The following is a 16,927-nucleotide window of genomic DNA, read 5'->3' on the forward strand; positions in this document are numbered from 1 at the left end:
AAGCGATTCACATTTTGGCGTGACAGAAGCCATACACTGGTGTGTGAAACTTGAGGACGAAAGTAAAGTGTCACTGGCAAGTAACATTGCTCGATGAGACTTGGACGATACGGAGAACGAACTGCTCAGTCTTCTGACTGGCTTGATGCGGCCCTCCATGAATTCGTGTCCTGTGTCAACCTCTTCATTTCAGAGTAGCACTTGTACCCTACGTTCTCAATTGTTTGTTGAATGTATTCCAATCTCGCTTCTCCTCTACACTTTTTGCCCTCTACGGCTCCCTCCAGTACCATGGTAGTCATTCCCTCTTATCTTAACAGATCTCCTATCATCCTGTCTCTTCTCCTTATCAGTGTTTTCCACATATTCATTTCCTCTCCGATTATGCGCAGAACCTCCTCACTCCAACTAATTTTCAACATTCGCCTATAGCACCACATCTGAAATGCTTCGATTCTCTTCTGATCCGGTTTTTCCACAGTCCTGTTTCACTAACACGAAATGCTGGCTTCAGAGGTACATTCTCAAAAATTTCTTCCTCAAATTAAGGTTCAAATGGCTCTGAGCACTATGGGACTCAACTGCTGAGGTCATCAGTCCCCTAGAATTTAGAACTACTTAAACCTAACTAACCTAGGGACATCACACAAATCCATGCCCACGGCAGGATTCGAAACTGCGACCGTAGCGGTCGCGCGGTTCCAGACTGTAGCGCATAGAACCGCTCTGCCACTCCGACCGGCTCAAATTAAGGCCTGTGTTTGATACTAGTAAACTTCTCCCATACAGGAATGCCGTTTTTGCCAGTGCTAGTCTGCTTTTCATGTCCTCCTTGCTTCGTCCCTTATTGGTTATTTTGCTGCCTAGGTAACAGAATTCCTTAACTTCATCTACTTTGTGACATTCAATACTGATGTTAAGTTTATACTTGTTCTCATTTCTGCTACTTCTCATTGCATTCGTCTTTCTTCGATTTACTTTCGGTCCATATTCTGTACTCATTACGCTGTCCAATCCGTTAAGCATCATGTAATTTTTCTTCACTTTCACTCAGGATAGCAATATCATCAGCGAATCGTATTATTGATGTCCTTTCACCCTGAATCTTAATTCCATTACTAAACCTTTCTTTTATTTCCATTACTGCTTCTTCGATGTACAGATTGAACAGTAGGAGCGAAAAGTGCACCCCTGTCTTACACCCGTTTTCATCCGAGTCCTTCCTTCTGGGTCGTCCTCTCTTATTATTCTTCTTCGTTACTGTACATATTGTATATTACCCGCCTGTAGCTTACCTCTATTTTTCTCAGAATTTCGAACATCCACCATTGGACATTATCGAACGCTTTTTCTAGGCCGAAAAATCCTATTAATGTGCCTTGATTTTATTTTGTCTTGCTTCGATTATCAACCGCAATGTCAGATTTGCCTCTCGAGTGCTTTTCCCTTTTCTAAAGCCAAACTGCTCGTCATTCAACACATGCTCAATTTTCTTTTCCATGCCTCTGTATGTTATTCTTCTAAGCAACTTGTATGTGTGAGCTGTTAAGTTGATTGTGCGACTATACTCACACTTTTCAGCTCTTGCACTCTTCGGAATTATGTGGATGATATTCTCCTGAAAGTTGAAACGTCCCCTTAGAAAAATTAATGAATTACTGTGCTGATAAACCTCTACGTTTTTTGATTTTCAAACAGGTGAGCAAAACTGAACGTACTCAGATATTACTCTCTTTACTTATTCTGATCATCACTAAACTGACACACAATATTTTTAGCTCAACGCAATCTGACTTTGAAAAATCCCTACACAAGAATGGCCCTGACTAACAATAATCTATAACTTTCATGAATCATTTACCTCACAAAAATCTTCGTTACTCGAACTACTGCAATACAAAGAGCGCCAATACTGCCAGCTAAATAAAAGATTCTAACTACTGAAGGCACTAACTACTGATAGGCATAGTTAGCAAATGAAAGATTTTGATAGAGAACAAACAACGTATTTATCTTAATAGTGTTCAAAAGTCATAATATATATATATATATAGCAGTCTTACAAATTTACTGACCCTCATGGGCACACGCCCAGATCGTCCGCTCTTAAAATTCTGCCATCTCTCTCCCCACATCCACCACTGCTGGAGGCTCACCTCCAACTGCGCAACGCTATGCGCTGTTCACATCCAACTGCCCAACACTACAATAGCGAATATTTCAACAATGCCAACCAGCCACAGACTGCACACAGCACAGTCAGTGATTTTCATACAGAGCGCTACATGGTGTTACCAACATAAAAACCTAAACAGCCTACTTATAAAGTCAGATGGTATGTCGCCAGACTCATAAATTGTGCACACCAACGTGAATAGTCGTTTTGTTGCCACTTCCCCCAATGATTTTAGAAATTATGATGGAATGTTATCTGCCTTATTTGAACTGAAGTCCTCCAAAGCTCTCTTAAATTCTGATTTTTAACACTGGATCTCTTCTAAACTGACTCCTGTTTCTTCTTCTATCACATCAGACAAATCTTCGCGCTCATAGAGGCCTTCAATGTACTCCTTCCATCTACCCTCCGTCTCCTGTGCACTTAACAGTGGAATTCCCGTTTGCACTTTTTATGCTACCACCCTTGCTTTTAATGTCACCGAAAGTTGTTTTGGCTTTCCTATATGCTTAATTTTTCCTTCTGACAGTAATTTCTTTTTCAATGTCTTGTGCAGAGGGTAAATGAAAGATGTATGAATGCAGAGTCTCACGGTGATAACATTGAATAAAATGTTCTCGGGTTTCCAACCGCGTCAATCGCTAAAAACTACACGAGCTTTCGGCCAAGCACTCCTTGGCCATTGTCAAGTGTTATGACTGCCAGTGGGCTGTTGGCGCGCCCTTATATACGCTAGCTGCCGGCTGTGACGTCACTGGTGCCCGTGACATTGCCATATATGGGCATGTTTTGAGTCGGCGTTCGATGTTCCCTCTTCAACCGCGCTATCGCTGGATCAAATGGGTTCAAATGGCTCTGAGCACTATGGGACTTAACTTCTCAGGTCATCAGTCCCATAGAACTTAGAACTACTTAAACCTAACTAACCTAAGGGCATCACACACATCCATGCCCGAGGCAGGATTCGAACCTGCGACCGAACCGGTCACGCGGTTCCAGACTGAACCGCCTAGAACCGCACGGACACACCGGCCGGCTATCGCTGGATCCCACGCAGCGCTGAGCTGCAAGCCACCGTCTCTATTCAGGGTGTTTGCGGTAATTTTTATTTCAATAGCTTCCTTTATTAAACTGTCCCACAAGTCGTTAGTGCGAGCCACGACAGAGGTATCATCAAATTTTTTGTGGTGATCGTTTTCTACCGCATGCTCAGCTAACGCAGATTTCTCTGGATAGCGTAGGCGATAATACCTCTCATGTTCTTTCCTGCTTTGTTCCACCGTGCGCACTGCTTGTCCGATGTACTTCTGGCCACACTCACAGGGTGTTTCGTAAACACCAGGTGTTCTGAGACCTGCTGCGTCTTTAACTGGTCTCAGTAATTGACGGATTTTCGTTGGAAGCCTGAAAATCGATCTGATCTTGTGTCTTTTCAACAGGCGGCTTATCTTTCCCGACACAGAGCCACAGAATGGCAGCAAAGCAAGTTTCTTTTCCTGCTCTTCGTCGGTGGTCTTATTCTGATATTTCCCAGAAATCACTTCTTTCTTATTCCTGGAAACCTTGTGTAGGTGGCTCAGTTCATGGGACAGGTTATCGTCATCTGATATTACTCTTGCAAGATGCTCCAATGTTTGTAGTACTGTGCGCTTCTGTGCTGGACGATGATGGCCGGTGGCGTGCAGTTACAGGTCTGTGTGGGTGTGTTTTCTGTAGACGCTGTGGCCGAGGCACCCGTTTCGTTTACGGTGGACAAGGACGTCGAGAAAGTGCAATTCATTATCTTTTTCCACCCCCATGGTGAACCTGATATTACTGTTGATGCCATTGAGGTGTTCCAAAAACTCGTCGAGTTTCTCGCATCCGTGTGGCCAAATGACGAACGTGTCGTCAACGTATCGAAAGAAACACTTCGGCTTCAATGGCGCAGTATCTATGAAAATATCCTCAAAATTCGCCATGAAGAGGTTTGCAACAGCTGGAACCAATGGGCTACCCATTGCTACGCCGTCTGATCGTAATACTGGCTGTTGTACACGGCCACTGTCTCCAAAACTTTGAACACGATATGTTACCCGACAATGTCATTCTGACACTTTACTGCTTCCTTTCGCGCTTCTTTTCAGAGGCACATTCAGCGTAGACTTCAATTTTATTGTTGACAATGCGTGGCTATATCGAACAACCCAGGTGGAAAAAGTCTTGGAATGAGATGGTATTTGGTGAATGGACTGGCGTATCTTTTCCCCAGACTTAAAACCCATTGAGTACGTGTGAGCTGAGTTTGGGAGCTGTACTGCAGCACATCCACATGAACCAGCTGTTGTCAACCATACTGTTGGATTAAACGAACGCCGTACCAAAATAACTTCAAAGAAATCCTTATCAACTTCGTAGCTAGCATGGCAGCACTTCGCTGAGGATGCACTGCCCTCGGTGGTGATCACACACACCCATTAACAATCATGTCCCGCCTTCCGTAATATCCAAGAGACCATCAAGAATCGTGGTGACTTTAGTGTAATTATTATCTCTGAATAAAAATGTTGTTTCTGGTCGCCTCAACGCGCGTTTATTTCAATTAACTTCGGTACTATACTGTAACAATTCTCTTTATGTGTGGTCCAAGTTTCATATAGCTGCACACCAGTGTTCTTTCTTTGGTTTACTTTCAGTCTATATTCTGTTTTCATTACACCGTTCAACCCATTCAACACGTCTTATTACTCTCCCTCACTTTCACAGAGTACGGCAGAGAGTTATGAAGATAGCTAGCATATTTCGAGGAAGCAAAAAATATTCAAACGAGATAATGAATATAGAAAGCTGTTTTGCTTGTAAAAAGCGTGCATTACAATATTTTTTCACTGGCCTTAAACCGTACAATATTCTGCTAACTGGTCGCTTCTGCCAGATGTGAACCCAGTGCCTGAAGTACTGTACTAAAGCCTTTGAGAATACGTTCTTTGCCCATGTTTCGTCTTTTTCTTAAGTGGCTGGTTTTGTGGAAAGAACGCTTTGCTAGCTCCATTGTAATGCGAAGACCGTACGTGAGCTTCCGACTTCTGCTGATTTGACTGGCCGCATCGCTCCAAGATAATGCTCTCAAAGTTCCATTAGTACTGACTTCCATAAGTGCCTTGAACGTTTGAATCCAAGGTTTCAGAGGCAGAAATGAGCAATCATTTCGTCTTCAGTGCATATAATGTTATTAATAACAACTTTGTTGAATAATATTGAGATTTATTCTGTGTCGATGAATTTATCCGGAGAGGATGCTGTAGAGCGTATCTTCTGAACTACTGAGTTCCGAAACACGTAACGGAAACGTTGGTTGCATCTGTTTATAAAATTTTGGTTTCAATGATATTTTTGAAGGACATTGCATTAGACTAGTTTGATCACATAGTGAGTGGCACGACACGCTTCACATAACGGAACGTAGCATTATTTTCATCAATACTACATAATGAAACCCAGGAAAAGTTATATGTCTGTTAGGGAAATTTGCATTAGACTAGTTTGATCACACAGTGAGTGACATAACACGCTTAACATCGCGGAACATAGCAACATATTCATCAATACTGTATAATGAAACCTAGAAAATACTCAGGAAAGGCAATAGGAGTGATCTACTAAATTACAGGCCCATATCACTAATTTCGATATGCAGCAGGATTTTGGAACATATATTGTGTTCCAATATTATGGATTATCTCGAAGAGAACGGCCTATTAACATATAGTGGACACGGATTTTCGAAACAACGTTACTGTGAAACGTAACTAGCTCTTTGCTCACGCGAATTGTTGAGTGCTATCGACGAGGATTTTTTAATTGATTATGTGTTTGTAGATTTCCAGAAGGCTTTTGACACAGTATCTCACAAGCAGCTTGTAAACAATTGCTTGCTTATGGATAATCGCCTCAGTTAAGTGGCTGGATTCGTGAGCCAGAGAGGTCACAGGTCGTTGTAATTGACGGAAAGTCATCGAGTAAAGTGACGTTTGGCGTTTTCTAAGATAGTGTTATAGGCCCTCTTCTGGTACTTATCTAAATAAACCATTTAGGAGACAATCAGAGCAGCGGGCTTAGGTAGTTACCCGATAAATCAATCAAATTTAAAGGCCTTTAATTCAACTAAAGCCGCGCGGGATTAGACGAGCGGTCTTAGGCGCTGCAGTCATGGACTGTGCTGCTGGTCCCGTCGGAGGTTCGAGTCCTCACTCGGGCATGGGTGTGTGTGTTTGTCCTTAGGATAATTTAGGTTAAGTAGTGTGTAAGCTTAGGGACTGATGATGTTAGCAGTTAAGTCCCATAAGATTTCACACACATTTGAAATGCCTAAGAAGTACAATTCAAAAAACTTAAATTGTATAGAAAACATAGGAAACGTGGGGAATGCGAACCAACGACAGTGTTTTTTTTGGCAGAACACTTAGATGCAACAGATCTACTAAATAGACTGGCTATACTACGGTTTTGTCCGTCCTCTTTTGGAATACTGCTGCGCGGTGTGGGGTCCTTACCAGACAGGATTAATGAAGTACGTCGAAAACGTTCAAAGAAGAGCAGCACGTTTTGTATTATCGATAAATAGGCGAGAGACTGCCACGGACATAATACAGGATTTGGTGTGGCAGTCATTAAATCAAAAGCTTTTCCATTGTGGCCGGATCTCCTCACGAAATTGCAATCACCAACTTTCTCCTCCGAATGAAACAATATTTTATTGATGTCGATATATACAGGGAGAAACGATCATCATCATAAAATAACGGAAATCAAAGCTCGCATCGAAAAATTTAGGCCGGCCGTAGTGGCCGAGCGGTTCTAGGCGCTACAGTCTGGAACCGCGCGACCGCTACGGTCGCAGGTTCGAATCCTGCCTCTGGCGTGGATGTGTGTGATGTCTTTAGGTTAGTTAGGTTTAAGTAGTTCTAAGTTATAGGGGATTGATGGCCTTAGAAGTTAAGTCCCATAGTGCTCAGAGCCATTTGAACCTTTTTTTTTGTTGAAAAATATAGGTGCTCTTTTTTCTGCGCACTGTTCAAGAGTAGAATAATAGAGAATTAGTGTGAAAATGGTTCGATGAACCCTCTGCCAGGTGATTAAGTGTGATTTTCAGAGTAGCCATGTAGATGCAGATGTAGATATATATATATATATATTGGCGGAAACTATCAAATGTACGTGGAACAAGACACAATAAATTCTTTTTCTTCACTTTTGAAATTGGCAATTTAACTGTAGATTTTCACCCAGACTACGATCTTCCGCTAATAAGACATAGATTTTTTCAACTTTTCTAGTCCTTTCGTCCTTATCTGCGAAAAACAATTCCGTATGCTGATGACTTTTTCTTTGGTTCCGTCTACTTATAACTAATTATTTTTGTGTCATGCCCGTTACTCCTTCATTCCTTGCAAGGCTTTTTCAGTGGAAGATTTCGTAGATTTTGGTCTACATGTTGTGTTTTTGTGTCTTTGTTGTCGCTGTTCTGCTTCTTATAACGTTTGAAATTTTGTTTTAGGATGAAAACTAGTGTTCAGTTCGTAGGACTGTGAAGTCTGCAAAAAAAATTCCAAATGGTAGGCATGAGAAACGGAACAGCGATAACAAAGACACAAATACACAATATGCAGACCAACTCCCACGAAATCTGACACTGAAGATGTCTTGCAAAGGCGAAACGCTTATTGAAAAGAAATTGTGTTTCATTCAGTTGTAATTAGACGGCCCCAAAATAAAAATTATCTTCATACCGCAACGTTCATTTTTGTCTTTATCGATATTAATACTTCAGTTAAATACAATAGTTATTAAGTGAGGACTCTGAGCATTCAGTTCCAGTTACTAATAATTTCTCTACAAAACTTGTTACAAAGCATCACTGTGTTTGGCGTACCTTTTATCCTCCCGTGTAGTGTGTTTCCGAAAACGTGTCTTCGCAAAAATCTGCATTACAGGTTTATGTTTAATAATTACTTATCGAAGTGGTTTGCAGTAGGGTATGTTAAGGTGTTTACTTGCCGGACTGTTTCCTGACATTTCATTGCAATGAACTCTACTACAGACAACATCAATTTCATAGATCATTAACAGCATAATTTCGTTGCTCTTATATGGCACTTCATCCCCGTAAGGTTGTAGTAAAGGGAAACAGATGGGGCTATTTGTGTATCCCAAGGTCGTGCGCTGTTGGCAAGCTGGGTGCAATCAGCCCTTGTGAGGCCAATTGAGGTTGTTGTTGTTGTTGTGGTCTTCAGTTCTGAGACTAGTTTGATGCAGCTCTCCAAGGTACTTGACTGAGAAATAGTGGGTGGGATCACGAAAGCTTGACGACCGCCTAAAGCCACATGCCCATCCATACGCGCATCCACTGACGCTTCTCGGCTGTTATCACTCTGCGGTCGGTCGTCATCGTTGGGTCTTCCGAGAGCTGTTCTTAGTTTTAAGTATCGCAATAGACGGCAATTCGAATTAACAGGAAGCAGACCAAAACATTCTTCGACAGCATTAGTGACACTCAGGGCTGCCTCTAAAACTTAATGGTGCCACACTATTATCCTAGGCGTGGCATGTTGGTGTTGCTAATCTACAAGCTGCTTCGGTAAGTGCCCTTGCACGGTATGTTACCGCACCGTCCACATTGTCCACGCGAACGAGTACTTATATTTGTTCCATGACGTACGTACATTCTTTCAAATCTGCATGTATATTGTCCCTGCTATACGTCACGCCACCTTTTATGGCCTTTGCTCATTATATGCCCTAGCACGCCATACATTCAGTTGTTATTTTTCGAAAGTCATATGCTACTGAATATTTCAGCAAAGTTTTCCCCTTCAGTTTTAATTTAGCACCTTTCATGTCAGATTGTTTACAATAGATACTCGTACTGCAGCCACCGCACAACTCAAAGAACTGCGTAAATCTGTTTCGTGTGGCAAAAATATTGTGATACATTCTTTCCCTTTCTGTAAAGATAAGTGACACATTAGAGTGAAATCTGTTCGTTAATAACGGCAGGTGAAGAACAAAATTGCGAAAAAATGGGAATTTCTTTAAACTGCGTAATTTATTAGATTGTTTCTTTAAGAATAACATCGCAAAGTTTCACAATCGAACACTGGCTGGAAATATGTTTTAAAAAAAGTTTACTTGAGCGTCTGCACCCAACACACCCCCTGTCTCTATGCTGTGAACCACATCTTCCCTACGTTAGAAATTTGTTCTGCGTTAATTTTTCGTTTACACAATCGAAACGAATATTAGATGCGTCTCGAAGGCTGTGAGAAAAATTACCTTTGCTTGTTTCTTGGTTTACAAAGTTGCTTTTTTTGATAATACGTGCCACAATCTTATTTCTGTTTTTAGTTTTGCGTATATCAATCTGTTTACAAATATATTATAGACAAGCTATCAGGGATAACTTACATAGTGTGATAACAATGCAGCAAGGTGTGTGGGCAATATTCTTTCACAAACGTACCACAGGTGATAATACTCAACATTCCCTTTGTAACATATCGTGGTGGAAACATCTTCAGGCAGAAGCCAGTGGAAAGCCATACACCCACAAACGCGGTTTGCCACTTGCTGTTTTAGATGTTGTAAAACCAACTTTGAGGTAGCTAGCCAATCCCGAGCGGCTGAAAAAATGTGTGCATCGGAAAACAGAATACGAATGAGAGCTGCAATCACCTTATATGGATGCACTGTTCAATAACGTTATTTGTGTCGCCAATTATTCTGAAGACAGCTGCATGTGATGCCTGTCTACTGTTCAGTAGTGGAAATGAAGGTAGAATTAAGTGCCTGCGGAGACTAGGCTTCCATGCAGCTGCATTCACACTAAAGATATTCAGAAGCATTGATAAAATGCGACTAGACAAAGCTCAGGCAGCAGAAGAAAAAGTGCAAAAGTTGGATAGGCAAAGGAGGCAGGGGAGGACATTACTCCAGGAAGACGAGTAGGAGAATAAAGATTATGGATGTGAAGAGCATTAGTCACCAGAGGTATAGCAATATTGTCAAAGATTGAAATAAAAACTTTAAATGCTTCGAATGTCTCATTCGAGACAATTTCGTAACGGTTGCTACTGTTGAGGCCATAATGAAAGTAACTTTAAAGGCAAATTGCCGTAAAATAACTTTTTTGAGCTATAAAAATTAACATCCTGAAATGTGGATTGGTTTTTAATAATTAATTACTTAATAATCCTGTGCAGCACTTTTCCGTTATCTTTTCTCTGAGAAAAGTTCCCCTTTAAAATTCGAGAAAAGTAGAGGAGTCCGAGGTAACACAAAACTGAAAAATTAATTTCATAGCAACTATGATGTTAAACAAAGATCTGTTCCACTCGTTCTATTAGCCTCTTGTGTAAATGCAAACTGTGAAATTAGGGTTTTATTGCTTAATTATTTTAAGAGAAAATGTACATTATAGAAACGGTGCTAATTAAAAATTCAAACCCTTATAAAATTTATGCCGATGATTGTGATGTTTCTTCGTATGAGAAGAGACAGTTTTATTCGCGTCTGCAGTGATCACAACTCCGGATAATTCCTGACTTTTTATTCTCTGTTTCCCAATCTGCTAATCTTTATATCACCAACAATGTGCAACTCTTCCAGTACTCCCTACACTATTAGAAGTGTACCACTTTGAGTACTATGAAGTTCTGGAAATAAATTGCGATTTCGACCGTGATAACAGACCTTCAAATACATTCAATTTCTCATTTCACAGAGCTTCTCCACTAGCTAATATGTGAATGCAGTTGATGTGTCATCCTAATACTTATTTAGGTCTTGTGAGGACTGTTGCATTAAATGATCGCCGTGGTCTATTACCTCACGCGGCTTGTGTTAAAAAATCCTTTCACTTTTATAAATATGTTCAATAAATTATAAATCTATGTTGTTTTTTTAAGAGTCTCTGTGTTCTGTTTTAAAGCGATTATGTTGTAGAGTCTGGAATCAGGCTGCTTTCTGTCACTGACTGCAGATGTTTCATATTGCATTTGAAGATGCTTGAGCAAGTGAAAGAATTTTACGATGAAAACACCGACAGCTGCTGAAAGGAATCACTCTGCTGCGAGATACGATCATAAACTATTACCCCGACGCTCAGAAACCTTAGTATCCTCAAGTGGTCATTGTCACTTTATGAATTACCTGCGTTCGCGTTGCCAAGCATTATCAGCTACTGTATTTATCTGTTTATTATGATAGCCACTTAACACAGCTGCATTTAATGTATTTTTACGAATCGCTACCCAGCGAGGTGGCGCAGTTGTTAGCACACTGGAATCGCACTTGGGAGGACGGCGGTTCAATGCCGCGTCCGGCCATTCTGCTTTAGGTTGATTGGTTTGTTGGTTGTGGGGGGGGGGGGGGGGGGGGGGACCAAACAGAGAGGTCATCGGTCCCATCGGATTGGGGAACCATTCGGGCATCACGGAAAACCTAAATCAGGATGGCTGGACGCAGGTTTCATCTACATCTCCGTGATTACTTTGCTATTCACAATAAAGTGCCTGGCAGAGGGTTCAATGAACCACCTTCAAGCTGCCTCTTTACCGTTCCACTCTCGAACGGAGCGTGGGAAAAACGAGCACTTAAATTTTTCTCTGCAGGACCTGCTTTCTCTTATTTTATCGGGATGATCATTTGTCCCTATGTAGGTGGGCGCCAACAGAATGTTTTCGCAATCGCTGGAGAAAACTAGTGATTGAAATTTTATGAGAAGATCCCGACGCAACGGGAAACGCCTTTGTTTCAATGATTGCCACTCTAATTCACGTATCATGTTTGTGGCACTGTCTCCCCTATTTCGCGATAATACAAAACGAGCTGCCCTTCTTTATTCGTTCTCGATGTCATCCGGCAGTCCCACTTGATGCGGAATACTTTAGAATAGGGCGGATAACCGTGGTGTAAGCAGTCTCTTTAATAGACCTGTTGCACCTTGTAAGTGTTCTGCCAATGAATCGCAATCTTTGGTTTGCTTTAGCCACTATATTTTCTATGTGATCGTTGCAATTTAGGTTATTTGTAATTGTAATCCCTATGAATTTAGTTGAATTTACAGCCTTCAGATCTGTTTGAGTTATCGCGTTATCGAAATTTAGCGGGTTTCTTTTAGAACTCATGTGAATAACTTCACACTTTTATTTATTCAGGGTCAACTGCCACTTTTTGCACCTTACCGATATCATATCTATATCATTTTGCAATTAATTTTGGTCATCTCATGACTTTACAAGTCGGTAAATGGCAGCATCATCGCAAACAATCTAAGACAGCTGCTCAGATTGTCTCCTATGTCTCAGATTGTCTCCTATGTCCTTAATATAGACCAGGAACAACAGACGGCCTATAACACTTCCTTGGGGATCGCCGGATATTACTTGTGTTTTACTCGATGACTTTCCTTCTATTATTACGAACTGTGACCTTTCGGACAGGAAATCACGAATCCAGTCGCACAACTGAGGCGATATTCCATAGGCATGCAGTTTTGTTAGAAGACGTTTGTGAAAGCATCCTGGAAATCTAAAAATATGGAATCAATTTAACATCTCCTGTCGATAGCACTCATTACTTCATTAGTATAAAGAGCTAGTTGTGTTTCGCAAGACCGATATTTTCTGAATCCGTGCTGTGTGTCAATAATTCGTTTTCTTCGAGGTACTTCATAATGTTCGAATACAGTATATGTTCCAAAACCCAACTGCATATCGACGTTAGTGATATTGGCCTGTAATTCAGTGGATTTCTCCTACTTCTCTTTCTGGGTATTGTTGTGACTTGAGCAACTGTCCAATCTTTAGGTATGGATCTTCAGGTGAGCGGGTGGTTGCGTATAATTGCTAAATATGAAGCTATTGTATCTGCATACTCTGAGAGGAACGTGACTGGTATGCAATCTGGACTGGAGGCCTTGGCTTTATTAAGTGATTTAAGCTGCTTTGTTACACCGAGGATACCTACTTCTAAGTTTCTCATCTTGGCAGTTGTTATTGATTGGAATTCAGGAATATTTACTTCGTCTTCTTTGGTGAACTAGTTTCGGAAAACCGTGTTTAACAACTAAGCTGTAGTGCAACTGTCGTCAGTGACTTCACCGTTGTTATCGCGCAGTGAAGGTACTGATTGCGTCTAGCCAGTGGTGTGCTTTATGTATGACCAGAATATCTTTGGGTTTTCTGCCAGATTTCGAGAATCGTCGTCCTTCCGAATGAGACTCCAGTGTGCTAACACTGCACCACCTCGCTTGGTCTGATTTAGTTGTTCCATGGTGCTCTTGAATCGCTTCAGGCAAATTCTTCCATGTCCATCTTACCAATGACTCGGTATTTCACCAAGTATGAAAGATGCACTTGCTCTGAACATTCTGCGTTGCGACTGCCGTCTATTCCTGAAAAGTTCCAGAACATGTGACCTCAAACTATCGAATAGCCGTCAGGTACTCGCGCCAGCCTTAATGTGTAGGGATAGTTTTTTTTCTTTGTTAGAAATAAGCTCGCATAACGATGAAATTTTAATCAAAGTATCCCACAAGCACTGAAATACGAGAATATCAGTTGGCATCCGTTCAAGGTGATAACGGTGTAACATTTTCCATCTACATCGCTCTATAGATCGATTGCGTAGTTGCTGATTATTTTTCTGTAGAGATGTTATTCAGCAAAAAATATTGTCATTCTAAAAATGGTTCAAATGGCTCTGAGCACTATGGGACTTAACTCTTGAGGTCATCAGTCCCCTAGAACTTAGAACTACTTAAACCTAACTAACCTAAGGACATCACACACAACCATGCCCGAGGCAGGATTCGAACCTGCGACCGCAGCGGTCGCGCAGTTCCAGACTGTAGCGCCTAGAACCGCTCAGCCACTCCGGCCGGCTATTGTCCTTCTAGATTGGTGAAACGTGATCATAAGAAGGAGAAATAAAAAATCCTGGAAACTAATGAATTAATTAATATTACAATCGAAATACAACTGGAACAACTGGAGACAGGTCGACAACGAAAGGATACAGAGTTTCTTAAAAATGGCTGAAATGTTTAACTGATGGTCTGTAGCTGCTTACAGGTAAAATCGTACAAGGAAAGAGGCTTTTTTTTTCAGTGACTTCGAAGTTTAAACATGAAGCGGCCTTCGCCCGGCGGTCACCTTGGCCATGTACACACACGTGCGCGTAATAGGTTTTTGTCTGGCGTCCTTCCTCTTGGGTTGTCAGGCGGCAACTCCGAGAGGAAACGATTCGGGTTTAACGATCCACACGTAATGGGTTTTGCATCAGGTCTCCATAACACCAGAGGCGTAAGGTGTGTGGACCAAGGCCGATAGCAGGTATTTTAATTGTTTTAGTCGTCTACAACCAGCGAGTTCCCAAACGACTGCTAAAAGTTTTTTCCTATTACAACATTTCATAAAAGGGGCTGTTCGTTATGCTTGCGGTCCCATCTGAAATTGTTCGAAGATGGTGGCCATATCTTTTTATTACTTTATGTAAACAACGATTGTTCTGTGTTTGTCGATTGTGTATTGAATGTTATCATATCGTCTTTTACATTGGCTGAAGTGTCTGTCGACAGTTTCGACCAAACACATTTTCTAGCCTTCTTGATTACCTTTTTTTGCCTTTGGTGACGATCATTCCTGTATTAGCATCATGACTGCCAATCGCTCGCTCATTGGTGGCACTCTTGAAAAGATCGATTCTGATTGCCTCCAGAAGATCCTAAAATATTTAGTTCAGGAGTGAGCTGTCGAACAAGTTGTCGAGGCAATTATTTCACAGTGTTTTATTTATTGCTTACCATAGATGACGTGTGTGTAGTTTGTCCAGTCGGTAAGGAGCAGGATAGTCACCTGCCACTGCCGTGTGCTCGGGATATTTCCGTGTCCTCAAGTTTAGATTTTCTTTGAATAACTCTCAAACTGAGTCAGTTGGTAGTCGATGGTTTGAGACACAACATCGTTGTTACAGTCTACGGAAACCAGTCTACAGACGTTGATCACAGGATTCCGAAGTCCCTTGTAAGAGAAAAGTTCAAATTTTTATGTGCTGATGTCAGCACCATGTGTTACACGACAAATATCAAAACGGTGGCTCATTTCTTGCCTCACACGAAGCAGCTGGTCTCTCGTTATCGAATTCACACCTTCAACAATAACGTGTCAGAAACTTTCAAGAGTGTCTGCCGTAGGTGGGATAAAAACGCGGTCTTTTACGTAACCCCACTGGCAGGTCGCCGAAGTGGCGTCAAATTGAAAGACCGGCACCCGGTGAACGGTCTGCCCGATGGGGGGCCCTAGCCATACGATTAAATAAAAAACTGATAGAAGTCACAAGGCATGAGATCTAGATACGCGAGAGTACAAGAAGAACTTCTTCGTCGGTGGGATCCAAGCTCTCCAGACGTCACACTTTGTGGAGTTACGTAAAATACTCCCCTTAAGCCCGACACTATTGAAAGTCTGCGACATCGCGTTGTTGAAGTTGTGAGTTCGATAACGAGAGACCAGCTGCTTCTTGAGTGGTAGGAAATGAGCCACTATTTTGATATTTGTCGTGTAACACATAGTGCTCACACTGAACGTTTTCCAGGAACATTGGAACTGTGTTTCTATCTTCCGTAGTTTGGAAGCAATAAATGTTTGAAAACTGTTCCTTTTTTTTAATAGCCCTGTATAATAAATAACATAGAAACGACAGCGGTAGGCGTTCCATTTTATTACATTACTGAGAAAGCGCCAATGTGTAGCAATTTTTATTTTCAATTTCTCACGCTCAATATTTGCTCTCCAGTCTGTTACAGTCATTGCGTGACTTGATTGATATTTCTGCTCGTGTCTCGAAGTGAAACAAAAAAGAAAAGTACATTCCACACTAGTCTGCCATCCGAGGACATCACACACATCCATGCCCGAGGCAGGATTCGAACCTGAGACCGTAGCGGTCGCTTGGCTCCAGACTGTAGCGTCTAGAACCACTCGGCCGGTACGGTATTACAGCCCTACGGCAGAAACTGTGACATTGTTTCCATTATTTAAAGTATTCCAGAAGGTATAAGGCTTAGAGCTGTGAAACCAAATACCTCTAGTTTTCATTTTGGTACAAAGAAACATACATGTGCCTTTTAAAAAAGATGTAATTTTGTGTTGAAAGTGATGTTTGCTTACTTGTAATGGTTGTACAGTCCTGCCCATTGTGTGAGTCCCTGACACAGATGCACCCCTAACCAACTGCATTTTATTCACTTTGTTTCATTTCGGAAATATATGAGGCGGCAAAGTTAGATAGGAAACCATGTACGAACGCCCTAGCGGATGACGTCAGAAGTTTCATGGAGCATTTCGCGGTCGATATTATGTACACAGATAAAGAGCGACTCTAGAAAGTTGTAACGAGCTTTATAGATAGCTACCTATAAATAAGGAGAAAGACTCATTACTGTATGATGACACGGGTGCAGACAGTCACTGGAAGAAGTCACATCCACTAAATAAAACTACTCGCAATTAAAGCAGAAGCTAGACTGAGAATCATTTAAAAATCCTCATGAAGTGTCCATCCACGAAAGAGGTAGCTTATAAACCCCTCATGGAAAACCTTGCGTGAAGCGTGAAATTCGATTTCGTGCCCCGGTCTGGCACAAACTTTCAATATTCACAACTGCGAGCACATTTCATGTAACTCTTAAAAGCGTTCCAAGATACAACACTC

Source organism: Schistocerca gregaria, chromosome 1, assembly GCF_023897955.1.
Source record: "Schistocerca gregaria isolate iqSchGreg1 chromosome 1, iqSchGreg1.2, whole genome shotgun sequence".
NCBI lineage: Eukaryota > Metazoa > Arthropoda > Insecta > Orthoptera > Acrididae > Schistocerca > Schistocerca gregaria.